We start from the raw sequence: 21,963 nt of genomic DNA, 5'->3' as shown, positions 1-21,963 counted from the left end.
AACTCGAGGGTCTACTGTATATATAAAATATATATTTTCTGGAGAGAGACAGTATTTGCACCGCAACAGTTAATCCCTAACCTCAGATACTAATGCTGATGGATTGATCTGAATTAGATAAACAGTATGACTTGGTACTCTGCATACACAAGTAGTTCAAACTGGTTTGAGCCTGCAGCGCAGTAACACTATGGATATTTTTTTATCCAGGAAGCACTGGTACAAGGACTACACAGAATGCTCCAAATGTTGCTGTAATACAGGCTTGTAAGTAGTTCTTTCAAAGCCAAAGCATCAGACATGAAGTCAGATGTATTGTTCTTGCTAACCCTTCCATGTGCAAAATTTTGCACAGGAAATTAAAAGAAAAATTACCCATCTGCAAGCTCTGAAGAAAGTTTTTATCATAAGAGGTTAGATATGCTTTCAGCCATTCAGGAATGAGAATTGGAAGCTGACTAGCAAGCTCCTTTAACATGGAGATATGCATACCTCATACAGCTGGAAAGGGATCTCAAGCGGCATCAAGTCCTGTCTCCTGCACTCACAGGAGGATCTATCACCATCCCTGACAGATTTTTTTATATCTATTTGCCCCAGACCCCTAATGGCACCCTTAAGATTGGGCTCTCACCCTGGATTTACAAGACTAATGCTCTGCCCACTGAGTTATCCCTCTCCTAAAATGTAGGCCTCCTTGGAAAGTCATATATGATGTGACATGGGGGTGACATAGCTCGCTATAGCTTCCAACTGTCAGGAGGAGATGGGACGACAAATACGGAGGATCAATAATCCCTGCAAGTCATGCTCCTCTTTCTCAAGAAGGTGATCTGTAATAGACTCGTACACCTGAAGACCACATAGCTCAAGGGATGTTACCATAACAGATCCACAATTTGCAAATAAGAAACAGCATTATGAAAAACTCCATTAGGCAACATGAACCAAAAGTGTATGAAATGGATTGTGCCGACTCCTGTTGAGTGTGGCTTTTCTCCTTGAGTAGTGTCAGTAGAGACCAAGAAAGCAGTCAGGCAGCATGCAGCAGACCAGACAAGAATAAGAGGTCAGTTTGAACGTTTCTCAACCATGAGCACATGTACCTTTGTGGGTACACTGAGGTCTCCCAGGGGGTATATCAACTCAGCTAGATATTTGCCTAGTTTTACAGCAGGCTACATAAAAAACACTAGTAAAATCAGTACACTCAACATTCAGACAGTGATTCATTTCTAGTGCATAGGCAGTGAATGGACACTTCAGAATTTGGCTTAATGTAAGAAGTATTACAGAAGCCATTGTCCATTAATACTTAAATTGTTAAGTGATTTAGATCTTCCACAGGCACAGGTTTCTCTAATGTTCTCAGTCTTCATCCAGTTTGTGCCATACCACAATGGACAGTCACAAATATGCAGTTTGAATACACCTGAAACAGTCAGAGCTATTGTGTGCACCTATATGGAAAATCAAATCGTAGTTACCCTGGTTTAATTTTATTACTGCAGTTCCAGGGGGTTGATTTTTAACAGCTAGATTGGAACCTGTTCTAAATTTTTACATCCAAATGAGATTTCAGCATAATTCAATATGAGAGAGAAGCTGTGCTCAGTAGTGATGGATGGCAGAACAAGGAAAAATGTTACAAAGGGGGAGGTGTAGGTTGGATATTAGGAAAAACAACTTCACCAGGGCTGTGTCTACACGTGCCCCAAACTTCGAAATGGCCACGCAAATGGCCATTTCGAAGTTTACTAATGAAGCGCTGAAATGCATATTCAGCGCTTCATTAGCATGCGGGCTTACGCGGCGCTTCGAAATTGACGCACCTTGCCGCCGCGCGGCGCGTCCAGACGTGGCTCCTTTTCGAAAGGACGCCGCCTACTTCGAAGTCCCCTTATTCCCATGAGCCCCGTCTGGACGCGCGGCGCGGTGGCAAGGCGCGTCAATTTCGAAGCGCCGTGGCAGCCCGCATGCTAATGAAGCGCTGAATATGCTTTTCAGTGCTTCATTAGTAAACTTCGAAATGGCCATTTGCGTGGCCATTTCGAAGTTTGGGGCACGTGTAGACGTAGCCCAGGAGGGTGGTGAAGTTCTGGAATGCGTTACCTGGAGAAGTTATTGCATCTCCATCCCTAGAGGTTTTAAGTCCTGGTTTGGCAAAGCCCTGGCTGGGATGACATAGTTAGAAATGGGTCCTGCTTTGGGCGGGGGGGGCTGGACTTGAAGACCTTCTGAGGTCTCTTCCAGCCCTAGGATTCTATGACTAGGCAACGCTGCACACAGGTCTGTGTAGTAAGTGCTGTTCACAGTTCAGCTTTGCATTTCGTGCCCCACTAATTGTACTGGAAATTCTCATTTGCTGGGCTTCTAACCCTTGTAAAAATCTCTGGACCTCAACAACACTACAGCTCAGGCACTGGCTTCTATCTCACTGCGTGAGCTTCACATCTGTAACCACAGGCACAGTAACCTTATCAAAGTCTACTGATGACATTTACATTGGCTCACCTAGGGAACTTCAGCAGGAGATGACAGAATACTCAGTACAGAAACAAACACAGATGAAATTCTCAGCAATCTTAATGCTGTTTGTTCATTTGTGAATTAGGGGCCTGCTCCTTGTCCCGCTGACTACATTGGTCACAGAATCAGGAACTGTGCCCCTTCCTTTACTGCTATCATTCTAGCTTTGCAGAAACCAGCTTTGCAAGCCTCATGATTCGTTACTTCCCAGGGCTAGCTCACTGAGTCTGCATTGGATAACTTGGAGAAAAAAAAGGCCGAATTATGATCGCATGCCAACACCTCTGTGGTGCAAAGCTGGCCCTTGAAGCTGCATAAAGGAGCAAATGAAGAGACCTAGCCTGAGTACACTGTACTGCAACAGTCCTCGGCTATTGAAAAAGCCCCTTGATGACCACTGCAAAAGGTGCAAACTAGAGCTGCCCTCAGATGCATAGCCACCTTCTCCACACTTCAGGCCTTCCTAAATCCTGTACTAAGCACAGCTCACCCAGGCTCAAAGATCTGGTTTTATGTTCATTGGTTAAATCTGAAAACTGGCACTCACTATGAATGCAATGTGACTGCATAAATGGGGCTTGGTTTCAAGTAGCAGGATGCCTAATAAGGAATCAGAATTACCATCACTTTGTATTGGAATAGGCTGTTGGTATCATTGCCATGTGGCATTGCAGAAGATAGATTATTGGCTGCTATAAAGCTAATGCACATAAATCACAGAAATAAAATGTTTACACTGATGCAAGAAAATTTGCTACTATTGAGAAATGGCCTAGGAAAAAGGCACAAGAAATGGTTAGTATTAAATGTGCCCTGTATTAGAAAGGTGGCAAAGAGATTTTATTAAATCTTTCCCTACTACCCCACCCCAGCTGTTTTTGGCTTAAGGGCTATTTCACACACAAACTTCCAATGATCTGTGTAAACTGGCTTCATAAACTTGATCGTTATTTCAGTGCAATTCTTTGTGTGGTGACTCTTGTTCTCTCACAGCCTAGCTAAATAATCTTTAACCTGCACCATTTGTTCTTATCGCACATGTTTGTGTGGAGCTCAGTCTTTAGACAGACTGAATAAAATACTGGCTCTAATGAAGTCATTGTGAGTTTTGTCATTAACTTCAGTGATGACTTTACTTGTCAGGTCTCCTCTTCCCTGCTTTTGCTGGAGGGCTCTTTGGAAGACCGAGGACCTGGAACAGTAATGCTCTTAGGGGAGGTCTATGCAGCAAAGTTACTTTGAAATCACAGCCATTATTTGGAAATGGTTATCTTAGTGGCTACCCATGCAACCCTAATTTTGAAATAGCAGCTGGTTTATTTTGAAATTGGTAAACCTCGTTCTGGCTGTGGCCACACTTCCTCTCCCTTTCAGAAGGGGCATGTTAATGAGGAAGTTCAGAAAATGCTAATGAGGCACTGATATGACTGTGCACTGCCTCATTAGCATAATGTCAGCCACATGCGGTTTGAAAATGCACTTTCACAATGTATACCACCTGTGTGGCTGGGGAGGCCTTTTGAAAGGACACCCTGACTTCGAAAGCTCCTTCTTCCTGAAACCAAATAAGAAAAAGGGGCTTTTGAAGCTGGGGGAGGTGGGTCATTTAGAAAAGCCCCCAGCTATATGGGTTTCCGAAAGGAGCACGTTCGACTTATGTGTGACCATTATGCTAATGAGGCACTGCATATTCATGTCAGCACCTTATTAACATCATCTGAACTCCCTCATTAACACACCCCTTCCAAAAGGGAGTGGTAATGTGGCCGCAGCCTTTATGAAGAATTGCACTTATGTCAAAATAGGTGCTGATAAGACAGGGAATAGAGCCTATTTTGAAATAAGACATAGGGTATGTCTACACTAGTCCCAGAACTTGGAAAGGGGCATGATAATGAACCTAATCAAAATATGCTAATGAGGGGCTTCCATGAATGTGCAGTGCCTCATTAGCACACTGGTGGTCACGGCACTTTCGAAGTGCCACTTTCAATCGCGTGCGGCTTGTCTACATGGGGTCCTTTTTGAAAGGATCCCCCACACTTCGAAATCCCCTTATTCCTATTTGGTTATTGGAATAAGGGGATTTCGAAGTGTGTGGGGGGGGTCCTTTCGAAAAGGACACCGTTTGATGAGCAGCACACGAGCAAAAGTGGCACTTTCAAGATGCTTCGACTACCATTTTGCTAATGAGGCACTGCATATTCATACCCATATGCATATCATATCAGCAGACAGAAATAAGGGGATTTCAAAGTTCCTGGGGTCCTTTTGAAAAGGACTCATGTCTGGACAAGTCACGCAGGGGCAAAACATGGCAATTTAGAAGAGCCACAGCCAGCAGCATGCTAATGAGGCGCTGAATATGCAGTTCAGCACCTCATTAGTAATCTTTGAAATGGCCATTTGCATGGCCATTTTGAAGATTTGTGCTAGTGTAGACACGGCCTAGGTGTGTAGATGCTGTATTTGAAAGAGCTAGGTGCTATTTCAAAATGCAGTTTTGTGTGTACCAGTGTTATTTCCAAATAAGCCCTTCTGGAATAGCTCTTCCAGAACAGCTTATTTCACAATAAGGCTGCTGTGTAGACATACCCTTAGTCTTTGATAAGACAGACTTTTGAAAATTAAAGTAAATAAATAAGTATAAAAAGTTTTCCCTTCTGACGTTCTCTCTTCTATATTTGAGTTGAAAAATACAACAAACATTTACTGACTCCCACAGGAGCCATGGATGCTTATCGCCTCTGAAAATCAGCCCAAACAAATACTACACTGCCTGACTAAAGATTTTTCCTGAGCCAGGAGGTGTTTGGGAGAGATGCTAGAGAATCATCTTCTTTGAATTATTTGCTGCGTGGATCTGTTTGATTTCAGTACACCACTCACTGCTGTAGTGCTAGTGGACGTCACTGCTTGTTTTTTAAGGAAAGTTTGGTTTTACTGCACGTGGACATTGCTTATTACGTTTATCATAGAAACAGCAGATGGAGCAGGTGTAGTAGGTAGGTAATCCGTCTATACTTCTGCACATTTAGAACTGAAATATGCGGACATATCCCTGCAAAAAGGTTCCTGCGTTGGGCCCCCAATGGACTTCTGTTCCCCTCACACTGATGTAAACTGGTACAACTACACTGACTTTAATCAAGATATTCCAGATTTACATCAGTGGACGTGGTATCAGAATCAGGCCTATTCAATTTGTAGAATAGATTTTGTGTTAGTGGCACAGAAGCTGAACACACCCCTTTTAGAAGCTCAATAGGCGCCACAGTAGATTAGCTGCAGAAATTGAAATCCAAATGTGAAATATCTGGAGAAGTCATTTACATATTGCAACAGGGAGATGTCAAGTCACCTATTGTTTATCGTGTATCCCCTGGATCTCATGTGCAGGGTGTAGCAGTTAAAAGCTCTCAACTTGCAGGCTTAATCTCTTCATTCACATTGGTGGAGAATTAGTCATTAACTGGGAGGAAATTAATTGCTTTTCAGTTGCTGCTTTTCTGTAATTAGATTTAAACAATAAGAAACCAATTGCAGCCTCAGTAGTGCTACAAACCAATGTGCTTTCAAATCAGTTATTGCCTGCTGCAACCAATCTCAGAGAATGATTGCCAAAACAATTAGTATTACTAATACCTTGTGCCAGAGCTGGGACTGATTAAATGCTATGTCTTTTTATTCTTCCCCATGTGAGTGACAGCACAGGAGCATTTCATTTTTTAATTTTAATTTTGGCCTGGTTTACACAATCCACGGTCAGTCATAATACAGCAATTCAACAATGGCGGACTCCAGCTATGCTGTAGCGGCACCCCAGGATAACAACTGTATCCTTTTGTTTGGCTTATCTGTTTAGGAATTTGGGAATGTATGCTCCTATAGAATGTACCAATCTGGAGCAGATTTGCCCCTAAATGAATGCCTCTGACTTTCTCCCTTCTGAAAATGATTTTACTTTCCCAGTGAGCCTTAGTCCTGAAAGAGCAGAGCATTAAAATGTCACGCATGCTGCCTCATGCAACTTTTTGAATATCAGTGTGTAGCTCCCGGAGAAGCAGGATTAAAAGCACCAGTTTGTGCTGTTTGAAAAACAAGGGGAGATTTGGAATGGAGATCATCAAACTGAGAGATAATCAAGGGAAGGAGCTGCAAAATAACGAGAAAACACTCTCCAAGCACTTCGGTTCATATTGCCTAGCTACCTTGATACTGTGAGGTATGATGCTGAGCAGGTCAAGAGTGACTTCAAGGCTCTGGGGGCACGGGTGAAGGAGTCTGGGGCACAGGTGGTATTCTCCTCAATCCTGCCTATCAGTGCTAGGGGCCCAGGCAGAGACAGGTGCATCCTAGAGGTGAATGCCTGGCTTCAAAGATGGTGTCGCCAGGAAGGCTTTGGCTTCCTTGACCACGGGATGCTGTTCCAGGAAGGACTGCTGGGCAGAGATAGTGTTCACCTTTCGAGGAGGGGAAAGACTGTATTTGGACACAGACTGGCTAACCGAGTGAGGAGGGCTTTAAACTAGGTTCGACGGGAGCAGCGGAGCAAAGCCCACAGGTAAGTGGAGAACAAGGAAACCTGGGTGATGGGTCAGAAATGGGAGTCAGCATGGGCAACGTCAGAGTAAAAAGAGGGTCAGGGCAAAACAGGGAGGCAAGATCAACCAATATCTGAGATGCCGATATACAAATGCAAGAAGTATGGGTAATAAGCTGGAAGAATTGGAAGTGCTAATAAATAAATATAACTATGACATCGTTGGCATCACAGAAACTTGGTGGTATAATACACATGACTGGAATGTTGGTATTGAAGGGTACAGCCTGCTTAGGAAGGACAGACAGGGAAGAAAGTGGGGAGGTGTTTCCTTATTTATTAAAAATGTACACACTTGGACTGAGGTGGAGATGGACGTAGGAGATGGACATGTTGAGAGTCTCTGGGTTAGACTAAGAGGGGTAAAAAACAAGGGTGATGTCCTGCTAGGCGTCTACTACAGGCCGCCTAGCTAGGTGGAAGAGGTGGATGAGGCTTTTTTTAAACAACTAACGAAGTCAAGCAGGGCCCCAGATTTGATGGTGATGGGGGACTTCAACTATCCAGATATATGTTGGGAAACTAATACAGCAGGGCACAGACTATCCAGTAAGTTCTTGGATTGTATTGGAGACAATTTTTTATTCCAAAAGGTTGAAAAAGCTACCGGGGGGAAGCTGTTTGAGATTTGATTTTTAACAAATAGGGAGGAATTGGTAGAGAACTTGAAGGTGGAAGGCAGCTTGGGTGAAAGTGATCACGAAATCATAGAGTTCACAATCCTAAGGAAGGGTAGAACAGAAAACAGCAAAACAGAGATAATGGATTTCAGGAGGGTAGATTTTGGTAAACTCAGAGAGCTGGTAGGTAAGGTCCCATAGGAAGCAAAACTGAGGGGAAAAACAGCTGAGGAGGGTTGGCAGTTTTTCAAAGGGACATTATTAAGGGCCCAAAAGCAAGCTATCCCACTGTGTAGGAAAGATAGAAAATATGGCAAAAGACCACCTTGGCTTAACCAGGAGATCTTGCATGATCTCAAAATAAAAAAGGAACTGTATAAAAAATGGAAACAAGGAAAAATTACAAAGGATAAATATAGGCAAACAACACAAGAATGCAGGAGAAAGATTAGGAAGGCTAAGGCACAAAATGAGCTCAAACTAGCTACAAGCATAAAGGGAAACAAGAAGGCTTTTTATAAATATATTAGAAACAAGAGGAAGACCAGGGACAGGGTAGGGCCATTGCTCAGTGAGGAGGGAGAAACAGTAACAGGGAACTTGGAAATGGCAGAGATGCTTAATGACTTCTTTGTTTCGGTCTTCACTGAGAAGTCTGATGAAGGAATGCCCAATATAGTGAATGCTAGTGGGAAAGGGGTAGGGTTAGAAGCTGAAATAAAAAAAGAACAAGTTAAAAATCACTTAGGAAAATTAGATGTCTGCAAGTCACCAGGGCCTGATGAAATGCACCTGGAAAAGGGCAAATATAGTGCCCCATCTATAAAAAGGGGAATAAGAATAACCCAGGAAACTACAGGCCAGTCAGCTTAACTTCAGTGCTAGGAAAGATAATGGAGCAGGTAATTAAAGAAATCATCTGCAAGCACTTGGAAGGTGGTAAGGTGATAGGAAACAGCCAGCATGGGTTTGTAAAGAATAAATCTTGTCAAACTAATCTGATAGCTTTCTTTGATAGGATAACGAGCCTTGTGGATAGGGAGAAGCGGTAGATGTGGTATACCTAGACTTTAGTAAAGCATTTGATACGGTCTCTCATGATATTCTTATAAAAAAACTAGGCAAATACAATTTAGATGAGGCTACTATAAGGTAGGTGCATAACTGGCTGGATAACCATACCCAGAGAGTAGTTCTTAATGGTTCTCAATCCTACTGGAAAAGTATAACAAGTGGGGTTCCGAAGGGGTCTGTGTTAGGACAGGTTCTGTTCAATGTCTTCATCAACGATTTAGATATTGGCACAGAAAGTACGCTTATTAAGTTTGCAGATGATACCAAGTTGGGAGGGGTTTCAACTGCTTTGGACAATAGGGTCATAATTCAAAATGATCTGGATAAATTGGAGAAATGGTCTGAGGTAAACAGGATGAAGATTAATAAGGACAAAGGCAAAGTGCTCCACTTGGGAAGGAACAATCAGTTTCACACATACAGAATGGGGAGAGACTATCTAGGAATGACTACAGCAGAAGGGGATCTAGGGATTATAGTGGACCATAAGCTAAATAGGAGTCAACAGTGTGATCCTGTTGCAAAAAAAGCAAACATGATTCTGGGATGCATTAACAGATGTGCTGTGAACAAGACACGAGAAGTCATTCTTCCGCTCTACTCAGCGCTGGTTAGGCCTCAGCTGGAGTACTATGTCCAGTTCTGGGCACCACAGTTCAAAAAAGATGTGGAGAAACTGGAGAGGGTCCAGAAAAGAGCGACAAGAATGATTAAAGGTCTAGAGAATGTGGCCTATGAAAAAAGGTGAAAGAACTGGGCTTGTTTAGTTTGGAAAAGAGAAGATTGAGGGGAGACATGATAGTGGTTTTCAGGTATCTAAAAGGGAGTCATAAGGAGGAAGGAGAAAACTTGTTCTTCTTGGCCTCTGAGGATAGAAGAAGAGGCAACAGGCTTAAACTGCAGCAAGGGAGGTTTAGGTTGGACATTAGGAAAAAGTTCCTAACTGTCAGGGCAGTCAAACAGTGGAATAAATTACCAAGGGAGGTTGTGGAATCTCCATCGCTGGAGATATTTAAGAACAGGTTAGATAGATGTCTATCAGGGATGGTTGAGATAGTACTTGGTCCTGCCATTGGGGCAGGGGGCTGGACTCGATGGCCTCTCGAGGTCCCTTCCAGTCCTAGTGTTCTATGATTCTACCTGAGTGCCCCATTTACACGAGTAAATCTATTATTATGGCTTTCCCACAGATCACTCATTCCTGCACCTCTGTATACCGGGGCCCTAAAGAGGCCACACCTGACCCAAAGTGTACTAAACCACCATCTGTGCCCAACTATGAGTTGCACAATGGAGAACCTGTAACTACAGGATGAGCACAATGGCCAAGGCTTGATATTGAACACAGAGCACCCTACTTTCAGTGATCACCAGGAGCTTCCCACATGCAGACTGTATTACAAGTCACTCAGAAATAATTCTACCACCACCACACCTTGACCCTATTTTATACCCTTGGTGTGGGTCACCAGCAGTTCTTTTAAAGGCATAGTCTACTACCAGGATAACGAAGTTGGTTGGTTGGTTGGTGAACTCAAAGACTGAATATAATAAAAATGCAGGAGTATAATTGGGTAGTGATTTTACCCTCCAGTTAACATCCAAACCTGGCAGGATTCTTCAACCCCCTGTAATGCTGACAGGCCAGATGCCAGCTCTTGCCCAGGCTACAGGTCTTAGCTAAGAACTAACAGTCTGGTAGCTGCAACCCAGACTAGATCACCTGTATGTGACTTTTGCTTAAAAGAGGTAGTAGCAGTAGTAGTAAGCCTCTTCCACTTCTACATCTTGGAGCGTGGGCCACTGATGACCATTCATCAGCCTCCCCTGTCCTGGGAGATCTTTTCCAGTTCTGACCAGGTGTATCCTTTCTTTTTAGTTTCTCCCTTCAGGTCTCTACTCCAGGCGTTTCTTGGGCACCCTCTTTTCCTTTCTCCTTGTGGGTTCCAACTTAAGGTTTGCCTTTTGATGTTGGTGGTTGGTTTTCTGAGCATGTGTCCAATCCATCACCATCTTTTCTTCCCAATTCTTCTTTGGCAGGAAGTTGGTGAGTCAATTGCCACAGGTGTTGGTTGTTGATCGTGTATGGCCAGTGGATCTTGAGGATTTTACAAAGGCAGTTATTGATAAATGTCTGGATTTTTTTGACAGTCCTCTTTGTTGTTCTCCAAGTTTCTGCTCCATACAGTAGGACTGATTTGACATTGGAATCGAATAACCTGATCTTAGTATGAGTTCTGATCTGCTTAGAATTCCAGATGTTCTTCATGAGAAGAAAGGCTGTTCTTGCTTCCCCAATCTGCTTTCTCACATCATCATCAGTGTCCCCCTCTTTATTACCAGGAGAAAGAAGAGTGCTGATGACAAGCAATCTTATCAGACTCCAGTCTTCACTTCAAAGCTCTTTGTGAACTATTACCTATGGTAAACTTTGCAGGTCATTAATTCGTAAGGGTTCTTAATGAGGATGACTTGGTTGGTTTGCTATGCCATAGTGCCAGAGCAACTATCAGAGGGTTTCCATGTGTACTCTGTCAAAGGCTTTCTCACAGTCAATGAAGTTGGTGTAGTGAATTCCATTCTATAGATTGCTCCAATATGATTTGTAATGTTGTGATCTGATTAATGCATGACCTATTCTGCTGAAAACCAGTTCGCTGGTCTCTCAGTTCTGGATTCACCGTGTTTTTCATTTTTTCCAGGATGATTCTGTTGAAAATCTTTCCTGACATTGACAGATGTGTGATTCCTCTATAATTCTCGTACCTGTTTAGCTTGCCCTTCTTTGGGATCTTGATGAGGTAGCCTGCATTCCAATCTGTTGTTATATCCTCTTCTTCCCAGATCCCCGTTATCTTCCAGGAAAAGCCTGATTATTGGAACATGGAACATCAGAACAATGTATGAACCGGGAAAGACAGCACAAGTGGCCATAGAAATATGATGCTATAAGCTCACAGTGCTTGGGCTCAGTGAGACCAGATGGCTACAGTCAGGACAACTAAGCCTCTTAACAGGAGAGATGCTACTGTACTCAGGACATGAAGATGACAGTGCTGCACACACAGGAAGTGTGGCACTTATGTTATTAAATGAAGCACAGAAGGCATTGATTGGATGGAGAGTCCATGGACCAAGAATAACAGCCTCATTCAGAACTAAAAAGAAAGTCAAGACGGGTATCGTACAGTGCTATGCACCACCAAATGATCACAGTGAAGAAGCAAATGCTGACTTCTGCAGTAGACTACAAGATGTATTTGACAAGCTACATGACAGAGAAGTGAACATCATGATGGGAGCAGGCAACACTAATTATGAAGAGGTGATGGGCACCCATGGGTTGGGAGAGATGAACGAAAATGGTGTAAAATTTGCAGACCTCTGTGCCCTTAACAATCTTGTCATCGGAGGCAGTGTGTTCCCTCACAAAAGAATTCACAAAGCAACATGGGTCTCTCCAGATCACTTTAGAGAGGATGAAATCAACTGCCTTTGTATATCAAAAAATTCAGAAGATCACTACAAGATGTTCGAGTGAAGAAAGCAGCCGATGTAGCATCGGACCACTATCTATTGGTTTCCAAACTGAAACCGAAGCTGAAGAAGAACTTGCCAGAAACAGTAACCAGAAGACAGAAATTTAACATTAGCCTCTTGAAAGATACAAATATGCAGAAATAGTATTGACTTAGGTTAACCAACAAGTTCAGGTTTTACAATAGCTGTGTGAGGAAGACACAGATGTACACACTTGGTGGAAAAAAGTGAAAGAAACAATAATAGGAACCTGCCAAGAAGTAGTGAGACCACAAAAATGCCAATGAAAGGAAGGATCTTAACAGAAACAATGTGTAGGATATATGAGAGGAAGCAGCTAGTTAACAGCAGCCACACCAGATCAGCAAAGGCTGCAGCACAGGAAGAATATACAAAAGTCAACAGGGAGGTGAAAAACAGCGTGAATATGGACAAGCGGAATTTCATAGAGAATCTGGTGGAAGAAGCATAAGCTGCAGCATCAAGTGGAAACGACTATACCACACTACAAAGAAGCTTTTGGGAAAATACAGCAGACTTGAACGACCAGTCAAGACAAGGAAGGACAGGTGATGATGGAGATAGAGCAGCAACTGAACCAACGGGCAGAATACTTCAAAGAGCTTCTCAACAGACCAGCCCCAAATAATCCACCAGACATCCAAGCAGCAGAAATTGATCTTCCACTGTAGTAGTAGTAGTAGGCATCCTTCCGTCTGCATAGACTATGGATCGCGCCCTTTATAGTTTCAATTGAGGACTTCATTTACAGCGTCTACTGTGACTATGAAGACCCACACGAGAGTGACAGTCCTTGCTGCATCTCTTGCAGATGTGGTGGGTGTCTGACAAGTCCTTAGTGTGCTTTCTGTGTGCTCGCTTCTCCTCTGCTAGCTGTCTGATCCTCATCTCGCCCTTCTGAAGGCCCTTGTGTAACCCCTGCCTCCATCTGCTGTGGTCGTCTGCTAGTTCTTCCCAGTTCCACTAGAATGTGGCAAGCCGACTAGAGAGGAGATGAGGAAGGCCATCTTGAAAGCAAAAAGCCACAGGCACAGATGACGTTCCTGCAGAAGCCATCAAAGCAGACATTGATACCACAGTAGAGATGCTCTTCCCCTGTTTTGCTTAAAATAGGTATTAGTTGCATAACAACGTATTTCATGTTTAGACTCTATAAACAGCTTCCAAGTTGCTGACTCCAGTAATCTCATTTGTGAAGTATGTTTTTCCCTACGGCATGGCATACAGATGTTTTACTTTATAACTTTGAAAATCTTTGCTATAAACTTGTGAACTTAGCCAGGGATATCTGCCCCTCTGCCTCACTACCCATCCAACATGGCTATGAAAATCATAAGGGCCATCAAAGATCATCACACAGCTGGCCTTAGCACACTCAGAGAATGCTACATTCAAGGAAGCTCATCTTATGGATTTGGAAGATGACTGAAGAAATAACTTAAAGACCCAGGAAAAATTTCCATCTTATCTGGCTGTTTGAATTTGAAGGCCCTCATCTGCCCTGAAAGACACCCCTCACCTGAAAGCTCTCTACAACTGTCATTCTTAGGTTTTAGATAACTCATCTGTGTATATATGTTTCTCCACTTTAACCTGTACGTAACTCCCCTGTTTCTTTTTCCTTTTTCTTGTTTATTAGAGGTTTTGTTTAGTGTAAGATCTGGGGTGATGATTGATCCGGGGTAAGTGCCTGGCTCCATGGTGAGACTGTTTCAGTGATCCAGGTCACATTTGTTTCTGGCTAACTGAAATCTGATTGTAAACTACACCACCACTTTGGGGTGTTGGTCTGCTCTGAGGTAGACACTCACATCTGTGAGCGGTCCAGACAGCATGACACTCCACAACATCAGACATGGAAGTGCAACCTGCAATCAGGGGGAACAGGGCCTGGGAGGGAGGCAGAAGCTGCATTAAGTTGGAGGGGAGCTGTACCGAAACAGGCTTGCAGCAGGCAATCTGGGAGGTAGGATGGAAAGGCTGAGTGCCAAAGCATGGACCAAAACCTAACATCCCAATGCAAGAGCCTAACTGGTGTCTGCAGTGCATTTTAACTGGCCTGACCAGTTCACTGTCTCTCAACTCATTAATGTCATAAGTTGTAACCAAATGGGGTCATCTTAGCTATCAATAGAAAACGAACAACACAGTGATCATTAGTATTACTGTGTAGTTCACGTACACATAACAAACTCAAAATTACAAACATATTGGGAATTATGTTCTTAAAGTGTATCTGTCAGCAAGGGCTAAAGTTACTCCATCCTAGACAAAGGAATGAGGTTCTTCCATGTTGAAACTACTTCCAAGGTACACTTAGATAACTGGAATACCATTTGTAGAGAAGGCAATCAGCACCATCAAGGCAACGAGGTAAGGAGAAAACTGATCATCATAACAGCAGGGAAGGGATTGCAAGAAACAGACCAATTAGAAGTTTAGCTAACACCAGTGGGGGAAAAAAAACATCAACACATTTAATTCTTGTTTAAACTCCAAAGCTTCCAGGGTTACAAGGCAGGTGGGCACACACCCCTCACTAGCCTGAACTGCACCAGACAACATGACAGACACATGCCCTGATCTTTGGGGTGGGAGTGTTGGAAGGCAGTAGTAGCCATAACAAGCAGATTCTGAGCTGTATCTGCAGGCAGGAGGATCATGTGGCCAGGTGCCAATAAGACCATAAGTAATGGATAAAATAACTGGATTCTGACCAGAGAATCTACAGGCCTCCATGAGAGGGATGGGCTGTAGGGAGTACCTTCTGATACTACGGCCTGCATCCATTGGTAATGCAACAATTGCTGGGTTGATCTTTGTCTTGCAACCATTAAAGTTGTGCTGAGAGTATTTGCTTTCCAGGAGTTTCAGCGAAGGAATCCTCAGTGACTAGGATTGGGCAAGGATTTGTAGACCTGCACCAAGAGGTGGAGTCCAAAGAGCTGGGTACCTGTTGCCCCAAGATCAAGGCACACAGTAATAATTCCAGAACTCTGAGGGACTGGTGTGCCAGTACAAATATAAATATTAGCACGTATTAGAGGTTGGGTTGGAACACAGAGTGGACAGGGACATGGTAAAGGCCAGGAGGCTGCTGAGGAGAAGCCCAACCCCTGAGAGGGAGGGAGGATGGAAGTTACTGTCATGGAGACTGGTGGGGAGGGATTCTGAAACAGGCTTGCACAGTTTTTCATGATTGCCCTTTAGCCTGGGTTTGCCCTATTGTCTTTAGCTTTCAGTGATGGGTCTGCATTAATCCAAAACACAGAAAAAAGGCTAATGGAGAATTTCCAACAGAATCCCACTAAAAATGGGCCTACATTCTCAGAATGGTACCTCACAGCTGGCAATCCTGTCTCATAGTCAGACTTTGTAATGAAACCACAAATTGCAGGTTTTCAGGTTTCCTCCTGAGGGAAGGTTCATCCACCTGCACACACACACCAGTGACAACAGTAATTAAAATGAGACAGCTTTTCAAAATACGCATGGGTCAATAACATCTATACCTTTTCCTTAATATCTCAGGATGTTAGGGGGCATTATCAAGGTTTGCAGGCCTGAAGTTATACAAGCTTTTCAAACTACAGCTATGAATTAAAGACACAAAACAAAGTAATGAACCAAATCAGTCATTTAAAGGTACAGATTTTAAGCTTTATTGACAGGGACAGAGTTTTATAAGCATAACAGAGTGTTGGGCACACTCATGTTTTTTTTTTATGCCAAACCAATTTAATTTCTTTCTTTGATAGGGTTACTGGTTTAGCGGATGGAGAGGAAACAGCAGAAGTGATATATCTTTATTTTCATAAGGTTTTTAACACAGTCCTGCATGGCGTCCTGATAAGCAAAGCCAAGTGCACATCCACAAAATGGGGAAGGAACTAGATGAGTGGTAGTATTGCTGAAAAGATCTGGGCATTATAGTGACTCACAAATCCAAGTTAAGAGCATGATGCAGATACAAAAAAAGGCCAGCATAAATCTATACTTTTGTTGTTACTTGATTTATTTCAGTTGCACAAATAGGTAAAACCAGTGAGGCATCATAATCTTGGGAATAGGGCATGAGAGAGGGAGTTAGAAACCCTAGATTTTCTGGTACTGGCTGGCTGTGTCACCTTAGGCAACTCACTCCCTGGGTTTCATTTTTTCCTTCTATAAAAGTGGAGGTGACATTTCCCTGCATTTGTAAATTGCTTTGAGTTCTACAGAGGAAAAGGGTTGTGTTATTATTTAAAGGCACAGATACATAAGTGTACAGAAAACAGCACAACATAAATAGAATGAGGTTTTTAAAAAGAAACCCTGGCTCTAGATTGTACACTAATTACCCATGAACTTGAGATAATGAACTACAGCCCCAAGCCAGTTAATCCATAGAACTGCATCCGCAGAGCTTTGTCCCTATTTATGCATCTGCCTCTGGCTACTGTTTCTGTGGCACTTCTCAGTGATGACCCAAAAGCAAGTCCTGGGGGTCCAGAAACCTGAGCTTGGGGTGGGCCAGCAGAGTGAGGGGAAGATGACAGCTGGGCGGTAGTCAGAAGGCGCATACAGTCAGATGAGCTCTCACCCAGCTGCAGCAGTAAATCTGTCACAGAGCATGCATAGGATGCATTAACTTTTGCAAGAAGCTCCCTCTGTGTCAGACAACCCCACTGATAAAGAAGGATTCCAGGGGGAACCATGTGCATGGTGGAGCAAGGCAGGAGTGTTTCACTAGAATCACCATGCTTGAAAATGAAAAAGGAAGGCAGAAGGCTCTGGGGTTAGGTGGAAGCCAAAGATCTTGGAATGGCCATTCCTGTGTATCTCAAATACCCATGAGCCATTTGAACACAGGCAGAGCCCTCTACTCTGTCCAAGGAAAAGCAAATCCCTGTCCTATATAATGATCTGGGAAAACTTAGTGAAGGGAACCCATGCAAGTCCTTAGAATTCTAGATACCCTTTTTAATTTCATTAGCATATAAGTAACACTGATTTTCTCCCTAATCCAAATCCATGTTGTGAATTTTTCCCCTCCCCGTAAAAATTGTCTAAGTGCCTGAAGCTCCAACTGGGCATCTAATTTCTATTTGTCAGAAGGAAACTACAGGGACGGGGGGGGGTGGGGGGTGTCTATTTATAGGCAAAGCAAAACACAGAGCGATTCTTCAAGATCATTGTTTTCCTTTAATAAGCACTACCTAAGAAATGGACTGGAAAATTCAGTCTGACGCAATTCAAGCTGCCCCACAGTATAATTAGCATGCACTGGAGGGAACTATTGATGCTTTTCCACACTGAATGATGAATATGAGCAATTGGTTGAACTTTGTTCCCCAAATATTCGGGCAAACATGTTAAATATATCAGCTTCTACTTAGACTTGTATAAATGACAGCAGTTACTTAGTACTTAATGTGCAGACATGAAAAAAAAGGGGGCGAGGTGCAGGAGTGCACTCACTATTAGTGGGTATGAACTGAAAGGCAGGCCTGGGCCTGCTAGCTTGGACAGAAAAGATCCCCTAGAGCAGTAGTTCTCAACCTCTTCCAGATGGGGACCCATTTTGACAATTCAGGAAGTCTTGGGGACCCAGGCAATTCAAAAATGCATGGGGGAAGCAGTGCCATAACTAGCTAATTTTGCCCTGAAGCAAGAATATAAAATTGTGCCCCCTCATGTTTAGATATTCATAGTAGTTATTAAATAGAAAAAGGGGAAACAAACAAACAAATAAATAAATAAATACATTTATTATAGTTTATTATTTTACTATACTTGATCTGAGTTGTGGTGGGGGAAAGACTCTCATCCCCAAAACACTCCCTCACTGCTCTCACAGCTTAAACCCCACACTTAGAGGCTGGAGGGGCTGTGGGGGTAGGGAGTCACACCCAGGTGCTGGGGAGAGATACAAACAAAAAATGAAAACTGACATATTAGCTACATAAAAGAGAAATGGAGGCACAAGGGGGAAAGGGTGTGGGGGGGTCCAAAAAGTACTTACTGCAAGAGTCTAGTAAGCGGCTTGTCTGACGTGTCTGGGAATATCAAAGGTGGAGAAGCTGTCTTTGTAATGCGTCATAGCTTCTCTATTGATAGGGAGAGCTGCTAGATGTGGCAGCATTAAGGAGCTGCAAATGGCTTCTTTAAGAGCCACATGCGGCTCTGAGTTGCTGGCGGCCCTTAGCAAATCTAAATGCAACCCATGTTTGGGTCCCAACCCATAGGTTGGGGATCCCAGCCCTCGGCACTAGAGCATTAAACACAAAATCTGAGATGCTTGAAAGGAATTCAGAAAAAAACAACAACAGTTATTTAAGAGAGTTTCTCGTTCATAAGCTGATTTTGAACTAGTGTGTAAATAACTCAGGCAGAATGTTTGTTTTCAGATGACTGGAACAAAGTGTCAGTGTCCTCAATAAAAGCTATCTGTGTAATTTGCTCAAGAGGAAGCTGGGACCACTTTTGAAAAGGAAACAATACAGGGGTAAAAAGCCTTTGAATGCCTCAGCACAGCCTGATAAGACACATTTTCTAAGAATTCCCTTGCAGACAATATCATCTTTGCTGTTAGTGTTTCAAACTCAGTGACAATAAATACCATGCATTATAGGCAGGCAGGACTGAACTATAAAATACACTAATTATGGCAGCCTAGTTATGCCAGCACTTGGCTCTTGGTAAGTAAACAAAGCAAATGTAAAATGTAAAGCTATAAGAAATTATGAAGAATGTACAACCCTCATCAAGTTTACAAGCAGCTTCCCTTATAAAAGCTACATCCTGGAGGGAATATGCTAAGGGGAATATTATCCTTCTCCTTTCTCCACTAGCTGCCCCAAATCCTTCACTGTTCCAAATGTGCAGCTCATCCCATAGGAAGTGGTAAGTGTGTGATGTGTGTGTTTGAGGAGAGAGGTAGAGGAAAAATGAATAGAGAATTCATGTTAAAAGGAGAAGAGAAACCTCTAATATGCCTCAAGCAGAACACAGATCAAGAGAGAAAAATCCTAATGGACTGGAGAATTCTAGTTATCACCACAAAACATGAAGACACTACAGAGATCTTTTGAAAGAAGCCCTTCTGGAAGATCTTTTCCAAAAGAATATCTTTCAAAAGAGTGTGTCCACTCACAAAAAAAGTGGCTCAAAAGCGTGAGCTGTACTTTTGAAAGTAAGTGCACACACAGTCCCCACTCTTTCGAAAGAACAGGCCAGGGATCGAAAAATCAGGTGCCACGAAGACTGCTTTCGAAGGAAGGGCCCTGTGGAGCATCCACACACATTTTCTTTTGAAAGAAGCTTTCAATAGCAGGCGCTCTTTCTGAAATGGGAGTGAAAGAGCGCTCTCAAAAGGAGCGCCACATTCTTTCTATTTACTTTTGAGAAAACGCTTTTTGTGTGTAGACACTCCACGAGATCTTTCGAAAAAGCCCCCTTCTTTCGAAAAGTCTTTCGAAAGAACTTGCTAATTTAGACACAACTTGGTAGTCTGGGCCACACGGTGCTGGGACACAAACAGAAAACAGTCTGTTGGTGTCTCATCCTATCATGAAAGGACCCGCATGAGCTGCAGGCCCTCTGCATTGGTGGAAGTGGCATCTCTACCTGAGATGCCTTGCTAGCAATCAACCCAGTGAGAAGCTTGAGAGAGACTATGTGTTTCTCAGCTGCTGTACCATCACTCTCAAGTTTTAATTCAGTGAGCGCTAAACCCAACAAATTCTATTATACTTCCTGATATTATATGACAGGAGGGAAGTGGGTTATAAATGCAGCACAAACTATAACAAGTCAAGAGATATTGTTTTTCTCTGATATGAGTTCTGTCATGGACATGTCAGAGTTTATCCCTCTCAGGTGTGGGTTATCCTACAGGCGATTAAAATGTACACGTTCCCAATGGCCCGCCAGGAGGTAAGAGAGCACAGGGTTCTTAAGCCGTTACCTTTGAAAGACGTGGATCATAAAGCCATTGATTTCAGCCAGGGATTCCCCCATGTCTGGCATTCTTCAGCTGTTTGGGGGACCTTTCCGTGGTGGACTGTTGCAAAAGGGATGTGGCTCAGCACATGAAACAACAGGGGTGGAAAGAACTATAATTTCCCAACAATATTCCAAGTTATCTCCAGAAGAAAAAGAAAAGTAAAGAAAACTACATCCAAGTCCCCTTAGCTCTGCTGGGGGGAAAATCTTAGTGGATAGTTCAAGCTCTTTATAGGTCTCAGGAAAAGAAGACTAATTGTTGTCCCACCCTTTCAAAGAACGTTTGGCTTCCCATTCTTTTATTTGGCAGGTTCCTTACTGTTGATCAGCTATGGATGATTTGCTGCCTATTCTGAACTGCAGTGACATTCTTTTTGTAACTTTCATATTTTCAGTGTTCTTTAGCTAGCATTGCACCTAGTGGAAAGCACAAGCACTAACTTCCAGCTTTTCCCAGGGTGATCCATATTGAGGCCCCACCTCTACTTTGCTCCTTCTCACAAGGGCCCACATCCATTCCACTTCTCCCATCAGCTCCTTTCTCTCCTCCCAGACTCTCCTGCTCACCATTCAAATACCAATCAGTGGCCAGCAGGAGGTGACGGAGGAGTGGGACAGACCTGATTGGCAGCTGGGTGCTGACCATCCACTATTTTTTACCATGAGTGCTTCCCATCTCCAGAGCACCTGCAGAATTGGCACCTATGATTGGAAGAACTTCTGTGGGTCACAATATTTAATATTTAATTACCTATTTCACTTCGGATAATAGCTCTCTTTCTGGGCAAAAAAATAAATCTTACCAGTTACTTACGTAACAAGAATTTTGTGACTGGACCCTGTATTCCACTTTCACACCCAGTGTAATATGTTGACTTTCCTTTCCTTAAAAGTAATAAAATACAATTTGAAACCCCCAAAATAAATCCCCATGTTCCACAAAAGCCAATTGCTGTATCCCTAGACATGCAGTCTTCTTAAGACAAGGTTGAGGGGTTGAAAAATGCATAGAAACACCTTTTAACTGACCAGTTAACTGATTTAATACTTTAGGTGAAGTTCACCACTAGTTGCACAACATCAGGCGCAAGGCCTGGTAGAAGGCGTATGCAATGCCATTGCCTTGTGTTGACCTTCCACGCAAGGGTGAATTTCACCCACAGCAAACATGTCAACATTTTTTCCAAGCAGCTGAATCTGATTGACTGAAAAAGTAATGGCTCATATCAACACAATGTATGAAAGCCCTCTTCTGCTAGCATCATCTCCATTTACCTCTCTCCTGAAATAACAGGCGCTATCATGGTTATGTTGGTTATCTGATTTGTTACGGAGAACCTGCATTACCCAAGTGAATAATATAAACTGAACAGATGAGCTGTAGTCCAATGACCAGGATTCTAACAATCAGGAAAAATCTGAGGTGTTACTTCTCATATTAAGTCTTCTTTCATATTATCTTTAATAACTGTCACGTTTTCTGCAATACTTCCAGGAAACTTACAAATGAACTGGAAAGCCCTGCTGAATTCCCAGTAAAATCCACAGCACCTGGCAAATAATTCTAAAGATTAATGTTAGATTATGGCA

The 21,963-nt window shown here is 42.9% G+C and overlaps 1 protein-coding gene across 2 annotated transcripts in view; it reads right to left on the bottom strand.

The window, feature by feature from the left end:
- VSNL1 (visinin like 1) overlaps nucleotides 1-21,963 on the bottom strand; it is a 145,097-nt gene that overhangs the window by 22,705 nt on the left and 100,429 nt on the right. The gene's annotated exons all lie outside the window — the stretch shown is intronic.

Source organism: Carettochelys insculpta, chromosome 3, assembly GCF_033958435.1.
Source record: "Carettochelys insculpta isolate YL-2023 chromosome 3, ASM3395843v1, whole genome shotgun sequence".
Lineage (NCBI taxonomy): Eukaryota > Metazoa > Chordata > Testudines > Carettochelyidae > Carettochelys > Carettochelys insculpta.
Note: the sequence above shows the minus strand (reverse complement) of the source record. Positions and strands in the feature narration are given on the sequence as shown.